We start from the raw sequence: 7047 nt of genomic DNA, 5'->3' as shown, positions 1-7047 counted from the left end.
TTCCTCAGTTTGCTGGGACAATCAAGACATCTTTGAAAATGCAGACTGGCAGACCTTCAGGGAAGGCTGAATAGTTGGGCTAGGACTACTGTTGTAATGTAGCTTAGAATTTTGCGCTCTGCTAGTGTAAGGAAGGCTACTGCGATTAAGATTGGGAGGGCATAGGAGAGGGCTATGATGAGGTTAATTAAGAGGGGGTAGTTGGTCCTTGAGGGTGGTTCGGGTTAAGCTAGGGAGAGGATTGGAACCTCAGAGTTAAAGGACTTAAGCCTTTTGCATTTTCTGAGCTCTGCCATGCTAGCTGGTCCTTTTCTTGGACGTGGTGTGGTGTGATAGCCTTTTGTATTTTAGTTTTTTTCATTACTTAAGGCGAAGGCTTGCTTGTGGTATTGGCCTCACTTTTCCTATCCTTTTGTAGTGGGAAGAGTTCATTATAGATAGAAACCGACCTGGATTGCTCCAGAACTCAGATCACGTAGGACTGTTAATCGTTGAACAAATGAACCCTTAGTAGTGGCTGCACCACTACGATGTCCTGATCCAATATCGAGGTCGTAAACCTCCTCGTCGATACGGACTCTCAGAGGACATTGCACTGTTATCTCCAGGGTAGCTTGGTCCATCCAGCAATTGTATTTGGTCTGGATGCTATTAGCACGTTGAGGGGTTGTTCTTAGTCTAGAGGTGTGGTCTAATTCTTGGAGGACCAGAAGCTTATGTGTCAGTGAGCCCCGTAGGTGAGTATATGTTTTAAGGTGATTGCTGGTTTTGAAGATCCACAGGGTCTTCTTGTCTTATGGGTTTATCCCTGCTTTTGTACAGGGAGATCAATTTCACTGATTGCCTGTAAGAGACAGTTAAGACCTCATTTAGCCATTCATACTAGTCTTGATTTATGGGACAATTGATTCCACTACCTTTGCATGGTTAGGATACCGCGGCTGTTGAACGTGAGTCACCGGGCAGGCATCACCTTCAATACTTGTTTTGGGTTTGCTGAAGTCTATGGTTTTCGTCAACAGTTGGGCCTTGATGGGTTTGCCTAGTTCCTTTTACAGGTTTTAATCTTTCTTAATGGACACTCCTCTGTCGGGTTAACAAGATACTTAATACTGTGCTTGTTTGATTTGTCGTATATTGGTTGTTTGTTAATAATGTACAGATGTAGGCTTCCGTCATAGAGGGAGGACCCTGGTTACTCATTCTAGCATTAATTCTCCTATTTGAATATAGGTTAGCCTATTAATGGGGAGGGAGTCATAAGGTTCTTCTATTTTTGTAGTGTAGAGCTTTAACACACTCTCTGTTGATGGCTGCTTGAGGGCTCACAATGCAGTTGGAAAAAATCAGCATTTATCCGCTGGTAGAGATTGTATTCTTTTTTAAAGAAGCTGTACCTCCTTTAAATAGCCCTTAATTCACTTCATTAGGGTTTGTAGGTTTTCCTTGGAGAAGAATTAAGAGTGAACTTAGATTTGTTTCACAGGCAACCAGCTATCACCCAGCTCAATTGGCTTTTCACCTCTACTGACAAGTCATCCCACTCTTTTGCCACAGAGATGGGTTCACTCAATAATAGCTGCTCATAAGTAGCTTGCTTGGGTTTCAGGGTAGCAAACTTAAATTCATTTTGCTTCGTTTTTCTTGCTAGACCATGATGCAAAAGGTACAAGGGTTGATCTTTGCTGTTTATAGCTTAGTTTTCATTATTATTTCATCTTTCCCTTACGGTACGTGGTCTCTATCACGCCAATGGTGTCTTTTCTATCACCTATACTGGGACTAGTGAATGCTTTAGTTGGGTGCGGGGCAGTAGCTTTGTTATTCCAGGTCGATTGGGCTAGAGTTTGGCATCAAGATGATCTGGTGTTAACAGACATTCTTCAGGTGTAAGCTGAATGCTTTTGCTGAAGCTACGTCTTGGTAGCCTAAGTGCACCTTCCGGTACACTGACCTTGTTACGACTCACCTCATCTTTGGCTAAATAGCTTATTAGTTTTGGGGGGGGGGGGGGGGCCTGCAAGGACAGTGACGGGCAGTATGTACGTGCCCCAGAGTCAGCTTAAAGAGGGCTCGATTGTCCCACTTTACTGCTAAATCCACCTTCCAGGGGTTATTTCATACCCCTTTGCCGTTATGTTCTAAGTTAGAAAATGTAGCCCATTGCTACCATTCCATAGGCTATACCTTGACCAGTCTCGTTAGCGTGGTGGGGCTATTGTGCTCACTGTTGGGCTTTCAGGGGAGGTGGGCTGGTGACAGCAGTATGTAGGCTGTTTTGGCAAGGAATGGTCAGGCATATCGTGGATCATCGATTACAGAACAGGCTCCTCTAGGTGGCTTTGGGGCACCGCCAAGTCCTTAGAGTTTTAAGCGTTGGTGCTTAAAGCATCAGGCAGATGCTTTAGTAGGTGTAAGCATCAAGATTTAGGGCCAGGCATAGTGGGGTATCTAATTCCAGTTTGGGCCCTGGCTTTCGTGGAGTTCAATTAATCATTGTTCTAAGATCTTCTTTGATGGGGAGGCTTTATTGGCATCTTGGACTTGTGACAACTCAGTTGCTTTTTAACCTTTGCTACTTGGATAGCATGTGACCGCTCTTTATGCCATTATAAAGTTAATTTGGGTCTCCTGTATGACCGCGGTCACAGGAGGCTGTGCGGTGGCTGGCACAGGATTTACCAACCCTGGATTTGCTATGGCTAAGTCAAGTCTACATTCATTGCTTAATACTAACTACGGCTGATTACCCGTGCGGGTGGGGCAATTGCAAGGTATCTTGGGCTATGGTTGTGGTGAGCCTGATGCCCGCTCCTATCTCCCTGACTGAGGTGTTCAGGGCATCTACACTGGAGCACGGATACTTGCATGTATATACCTAGCAAAAACTAACAGTAAGGTTAGGACTAAGTCTTTTGTCCTTGGGTGTGTGTGGCAGCCATCTTGACATCTTCAGTGTCATACTTTCTATAAGCTACAAGGACGTGAAATTTGGTGGATAGTTGGTTGATGGTTTGTCATCATGGTTTGTGGTTTTGTTTGGTTTTTGGAGAGGGGCTAGCTTTGGGATTAAGATTATGTTTGTTTGGGGGTGGTTAGGGGAGTGATGGTGGTGGCTGGTTATTATTTTTGACCGTAGGGAATTGAGAGGAAAGTTAATTGAAAGTGTATTGATGGTAAGTAGTTTGGACAATGTAGGGATATGTGGCTTAGTTATTTGATTAAAAAAAAAAGTCTAGATAAAAAAATAGATGCATAAAATGGAATTTAAATGTTAATTCCTAGTGAATGATAAAATAATTAATATGTCTGGCAACCATTACACTATCTGTTGTCTAGACGTAGGTAGCGCGCCCTCCATGAATGGGGTCAAAGTGCATCAGTGCCAAGTTTGCGACGACTTTATCCGTTAGATCATGACATTCTGGGTGTTAGGGGATTCATATGCTCGGCGGTCATGTGATGGACATGTCAAGAGGAAGATAACACCTGCTCTGCACTTGAGGGGCTTATTGAAGAGACGCTAAAAGAAAACAAGTGTAAGAGGTCGGTATGCCGAGGTAATGAAGTTAGGGAGGAGTATTCAACCGACCACTTGTATCTGTGAAGGGCAAGGAGGGAAGGAATGAAGCAAGTTATGATCCTGAAGTTACAACCAATAGCGCAAAAGAGCAAGTATAGGAGAGGTATGCGCTTGAGGGCAATAACCTAAAGCACATATGACGTTGAGTAGCTTGATTCTCGTGAGAAGCGCGATCAAAAGATAACCATGTCTGGCTTGGGAGTGCTTGAAGGCTGTTGGCTGAGAATATTACCTAGGAGGTGGGCAAATCCTGTAGACTAGGGGAATTCAAAGGTGTACTGGGACATTCCTCATTCTCTAGGTTAGGTGTTGTGTACATTAGGTAAGATCCTGGGTCTTTGGGTGATGCGTGCGGCTTGGCCTTGGGTAGAAATACTTGGGTTGTATGGTACCTGAAGCAAGAATGTGCCTGGTAGGTAGGTTGGCTGAATACCATCCATTTGGGAGATAATGTTTGGGCTTTTGGTGGAAGAGCTTGACATGTAATGTGGATTGTCCTACATTTCATGAGCTGTCTGATGGAGCAGAGAGTGCGATGCATTATTATACATACCCTGAAAGCAAGAAGAAAACGTGCTGGGGGGGGGGGGGGTGGGTAAGGGGATTGGAGGGGGGGAATGAAGGACGTATTTAAGTGTTCCTGTAGATAAATTCTGTAAAGACGGCTTTTCAGGCTGTAAATCTTGGAGAGAGGCCAAGTGGGAATTTATGATAAAATCTGTTTTGTTTATAAGGCTGTGTTTTGTTCTAGGGGGGTTGGCGGTTGCATCTAACGTGTCTCCTTACTATGGGGCATTGGGCCTGGTTGTAGCAGCGGTTGCGGGGGTGCCGCTGACTAGTGAGTTTGGGGGTCCCTTTTGTTTCTTTGGTACTTGTTATGGTTTATTTAGGGAGAATGTTGGTAGTGTTTGTGTATTCAGTGTCATTGGCAGCAGATCCTTATCTGGAGGCTTGAGGTAGCTGGGGTGTTCTTGGTTATGGTTTTGGGATGGGGTTGGTTGTGATGGTGGGGCTTGTTATAGGGGGTGTGTTGGGGTTGTTGACGGATGAGGGGATGGTGAATAGTGGGGGTTTGTTGTCGGTGCGGTCGGATTTCAGTGGGGTAGCTGTGTTGTGTTCAGAGGGGGTGGGATTGCTTTTGATTGGGGGCTGAGGGTTGTTATTGACTTTGTTTGTGGTGTTGGAGCTTGTGTGGGGGTTGTCTTGGGGGGTGATTCGATCTGTTTAGCGGTAGGGTCAGGAAGTAATTTAGTTAAAAATGCCAGGTTTGGGAGTCGGAGCAGAGGGTTTGAGTCCTTTCTTCCTGAGGTGGTTGGTGGGGTAACTCTAAGAAGGGGTTTAGTCTTCAATCTTTGGCTTACAAGACCAATGTTTTTATAAACTATTAGAGTTATTTAAAGTTTAAGTAGCTTGTTTTCTAGGGCGGGGGAAAACAAGAACTAGAATGATTGTGAAGTATGTGAATGATGCAAGTTGGCCGATGAGGATGAAGGGGTGTTCTACTGGCTGGCTGCCTACTCAGGTTAGGATGAGGATGTTGATGACTAGGGTTCAGAAAAGGATTTGTGATAGGGGGCAGAAGGGTATTGATCATAGTTTTGATGTATGTAATAGTGGGGTGAGGAACAGGATGAGGATTGAGGCAGCTAGAGCTACTATGCCTCCTAGTTGGTTTGGGATGGATCAGAAGATGGCATAAGCAAATAGGAAAGATCACTCGGGTTTGATGTGAGGAGGGGTGACTAGCGGGTTGGCTGGGGTGAAGTTTTCTGGGTCACCTAGGAGGTTAGGGGATAAAAGGGCTAGTGAGATGAGTAGGGAGAGCATTGGGTTAGGGGATAAAAGGGCTAGTGAGATGAGTAGGGAGAGCATTGGTGCGAATCCTAGGATGTCTTTGATGGTGTAGTATGCATGGAAGGGGATCTTGTCACAGTCTGAGGGAATGCCTAGCAGGTTGTTTGAGCCTGTTTCATGGGGGAAGGTGAGATGGACGAGAGTAAGGCCTACGATGACAAAGGGAAGGAGGAAGTGGAGAGCAAAGAATCGGGACAGTGTGGGGTTGTCAACAGAGAACCCGCCTCAGGCTCACTTGACTAGTGTTTGCCTGATGTAAGGGATGGCAGAGAATAGGTTTGTGATTACAGTAGCTCCTCAGAATGATAGTTGGCCTCATGGTAGGATGCATCCTATGAAGGCGGTTGCTATGAGGGTTAGGAGGAGGATGACTCCAATGTTTCAGGTTTCTTTGTTTAGGTATAAGCCGTAGTAGAGTCCTCGGCCGATGTGTAGGCAGATGCCGATGAAGAAGAAGGAGGCTCCGTTTGTGTGGAGGTTGCGGATGAGTCAGCCGAACTGTACGTCTCAGCATATGTGGGCGACAGAGGAGAAGGCTAGTTTGGTATCTGCTGTGTAGTGCATAGCCTAGCAGAAGACCTGTGACAATTTGAGTAATTAAGCAAACGCCTACTAGAGACCCGAAATTTCATCATGTTGAGATGTTTGATGGCACTGGGAGGTCGATTAGGGTGTTGTTGATGATTTTGAGGATTTGGTGGTTTTTACGAAGGTTGAAGGCCATTGGTTATTTCTGTATGTGGATACGAGGATGATGACAATGGATAAGGCAAAGGATCCTAAGTAAGCTTTGATTAGGCCTGAGTGGAGGGTGGTGGCAGTTTTGGTTGCTACTAGTTATAGGCTGGCTAGCCCCTCTGGACATAGTATTTTGTATCAGGAGCGCGGCTACAGCCGAGAGGTGCCCAGGAGCGGCACTTAGCTCCGGGGAGATCCGTACCTTCGTCTTTTGCATCTCGTGTCGTCTACATCTTAGCAAAAAACTTTTCCACTATGTCTGGCAAGGAGAAACTTTGCCAGTACACAAAACATCTCCCATCATATTCTAGAAGTTGCACGGAGGTCTGCAGATTGTTTTGTAAGAAGAAAAAGAAAGTTGTCCAAAATACCTAGCAATCGAATGTTCATGTAATTGGAAAGGGCAGGAGACTGCTAAGATACTGTTTTCTATCAGTTGGCAAGCTGCGCACACAATCCCAGTGTTGTGCAGCTTCCTTCTTCAACTTGCCGAAGCTAGCTATATCTCCGGCTCCCGGAGGCAAAGAAGCGGCTTCTTCATGCAAAGACGATTGTGCGGGTCACAGAGCTCCCTGGAGCGAGGTGCTGCCAAAAGGCATCCAGGACCGGTGCTTAACCAAGGGGAGCATGTATCTTCGTCTTTTGCATCTCTTGTCATCAACATCTTAGCAAAAAACTTTTCCACTATGTCTGGGAAGGCGAGTCTGTGCCAGCACAGAAAACATCTCCCATCATGTTCTAGAAGTTGCACGGAGTTCTACAGAGTGTTTTGTAAGAAGAAAAAGAATGTTGCCCAAAACACCTTCCAAGCGAATGTTCGGGTGATTGGAAAAGGCAGGAGAGTGGTAAGGTACTGTTTTCTATCAGTTGGC

General features: G+C 45.5%; 1 pseudogene; it reads right to left on the bottom strand.

The window, feature by feature from the left end:
- Window positions 1-5296: 5296 nt before the first annotated feature.
- On the bottom strand, window positions 5297-6161 carry LOC131094967 (cytochrome b-like; annotated as a pseudogene).
- Between the last annotated feature and the right edge of the window lie 886 nt (window positions 6162-7047).

Source organism: Melospiza georgiana, chromosome 32, assembly GCF_028018845.1.
Source record: "Melospiza georgiana isolate bMelGeo1 chromosome 32, bMelGeo1.pri, whole genome shotgun sequence".
Taxonomy (NCBI): Eukaryota; Metazoa; Chordata; class Aves; order Passeriformes; family Passerellidae; genus Melospiza; species Melospiza georgiana.
The sequence above is the reverse complement of the archived record's forward strand: the minus strand, read 5'-3'. Positions and strand labels throughout refer to the sequence as shown.